The sequence below is a fragment of the Penaeus japonicus genome, unplaced genomic scaffold, assembly GCF_977035675.1.
Source record: "Penaeus japonicus unplaced genomic scaffold, GWHDUDI00000001_assembly GWHDUDI00000003, whole genome shotgun sequence".
NCBI classification, from domain to species: Eukaryota; Metazoa; Arthropoda; class Malacostraca; order Decapoda; family Penaeidae; genus Penaeus; species Penaeus japonicus.
In genome coordinates, this window is record NW_028234405.1 from 42,174,236 (window position 1) to 42,176,735 (window position 2,500).

The 2,500-nt window shown below is 42.8% G+C and overlaps 1 protein-coding gene across 42 annotated transcripts in view; it reads left to right on the forward strand.

The window, feature by feature from the left end:
* Positions 1-2,500, forward strand: part of LOC122265824 (uncharacterized) — a 125,542-nt gene that overhangs the window by 38,858 nt on the left and 84,184 nt on the right. For 9 of the 42 annotated variants that reach the window (XM_043035312.2, XM_086532585.1, XM_086532616.1 and 6 more), the window contains exon 1: positions 2,454-2,500. This exon is cut by the window's right edge and continues 50 nt beyond it. The exons of 28 other annotated variants lie outside the window; for them this stretch is intronic. The gene's annotated coding sequence lies outside the window, so the exon portion shown is untranslated. Of the gene's footprint in view, positions 1-2,453 lie in introns of those variants that run through there. 5 more of the 42 variants (XM_043035305.2, XM_043035368.2, XM_086532659.1 and 2 more) reach the window with 4 other exon arrangements.

Sequence of the window (2,500 nt, forward strand, 5' to 3'; positions counted from 1 at the left end):
CTCCGCGGCCAAGGACGTGCTGCATCACCTAAACATAGGCCAGGCTAATTCAGAACGGAGAAGCCGATTATCTCCAGGTCTTCTTTACACTTAAGGCTAATTGGTTTTCACTACTCAAGGAGCGACGTATGTCAGAACCGAGACCTGATTTTCCTGCGTGTCGTCCTTGTGAGCTTTTGCAGCCGAGTGTCGGTCGGAAATAGAGAGTTTGGGTAACGTGGGTAAATGCGATTGCAGGAATGGATATAAAAGGATTCACTTTTATCACTCTGACGTTTTTTTATTATTTGAAAATGTTGGTTTCGTATTATTGCCCATAAAGTCATTTTTATGTCGCATATTTCTCTTTTTGAAAGCCGTGTTTATGTGCATTGTTGAATCCGTTGTAACCGTGCCTGCGAGACAATCACTTAAACTTCACTTTTTTGGAAAAAAAAATATCTGCTCAAAAAGTTTATAGTTATATATTGATATCATGATAATATATTCTCACAATAAGATGATGAGGAAAACTATGCAAGACCTGAGACGAGAAATCTCATTTAAAGTCCAATGTTTCGCAAATTTTACATATCGAAAATCAGTTTGTTCGTTCCTTTCGCAAAACTTTATGGCAAGGCTTATCTTGAAGCCTTTGTCAAACTTGAAGTCCCATTATTAAACCGATAGTCGTGGAACTGTTTGAGACTTGCGAGTATAATGATCTTGGAAAACAGCAGGCTATCTATAGAGCAAATGACAAAGCACTTCCAGGATCCGCCATTATGACTGGGTGGCTTCATAATCATTTCACTGACCTTACTAATCATGAAGTAGAAAGCATGGTATCTCTGCCATGTTTGCATCGGAACATTCTTTTGTCATGCACTCTAATTTTAATCGAATCTCTGACGTTGAGAAAGGCACAAGCTCTGCGTGAGGCCTTGGAATTTGAGGCTTTTGCATAGATTATCAGTCATGCATCTTTCATGACACCCTTTTATTAACTCTTGAAATACGGACACAACCAACTCTCTTGGTACTGCAGACTGCGTTAGGTGAAGCGAACTAGCAGAGTCCCCAGCCTTTCCTCGGGCCGATCTCGATGAAACTGGCCTCTATCCAGCTGTTCTGCAACGGCCTAAACTAAAGCGGGGAGTCAACCTGATCCCACCGCAATGACTCCTTACATTACGCAAGATGACTCTTCCCAGACCTTGTGAAATGGATTTTATTTCCACGCAAAACCACACATCCGGTTGATTACTGATCATGTGTCGGTACAATTTCACGGTATCTCACGACCTGTTCTCATTTCCTTGATGATCTACATAACAAAAAAGAATGAAAAATGAAAGAATATTGGTTATGTCAAATGGCGATTTTTATTTCTCATGATATCAGATGATCTAATTCACGATCATAGGATAATTTCTAATTATGAGATCAGTTGAATCGGGGCTTTATATATGTATATATATGTGTGTGTGTGTTCGCATAAACATGCTTTAGGTGTTTTTTTTTCCATCATTCACGGATGGAATATAGTAATCCATTATCAGTAAGCCGATCAGCGTCCCCCCACCCCCTCCCCTCCCCCGCGTGTCACGCTCCATCGGCCGAAGTGATTCCTGGAGAGATGACTAGTGATGTCCCTCGCCCGACTTCCTGTGGAGGCGGGCGAGAATGCTTAACACCTGACTCAGGAAGGAGGGATGTCGGTAGTCGGGGTGGTTAATCGAGTATAGGCAGGCCGAGTCACGTCTGGCCGCTTTCAACCGAGGGTTCAATAAACAGCTGTTATAATGGAGACTCTCTATACCGACCCACAGACTCGGCATTACGGTTTGTGTACAAATACGTGATAGGTCGTTGGCATCGTTTACGTGCACACAACACGCCATTGTTCTGCTGGACAGTCGCTTTTGTTGAGAGATTGTATCGCTCTTCTCGCGAAAAACCTTTACCGTTATATTAATTTGGTGCGTAAAAATCACGGGCTTCGTGGCATGAAAATCTGAGAATTATACATTCCACCCTAACCCTTGTCGAGACTCGTAATTTCTCTAGGTCGTCTGGCGGCCTTAACCTTCCCTGCCTGACGCACAATATTCTCTCGGTCAGAACTTTGGCTCCTAAAAGTGAATTGCGAATTTGCTCAAGTTAAAATGCTTTCTGTGCGAGGAGTACGTGATTCCAATTCTAGCCGAAGATATGTATATGTTTAAGGAGGATTTTTTCAAATATATAGAGTCCGTCATATCTCGCATCTGTCAAATTGCTGTTCTTCTATTTGCCTACAAATATCCAAAACGCCAGTGAGTGTATTATTTTACATATCAAAGGAAACACAGCAACGCATCCGCCTTTCATGTTTGTGAGATAAGAGCGACGGGAAGACGAGCATCTGTTGTTGTCCGGTATGACATGTTGGGCTGGCATGACCGTCGGATGCCGCCAGTAGTAGATGGTTCGGCGGTCGTAGTTGTGAGGTCGTGGTGAAAGTTCAGTTGGTGTTATG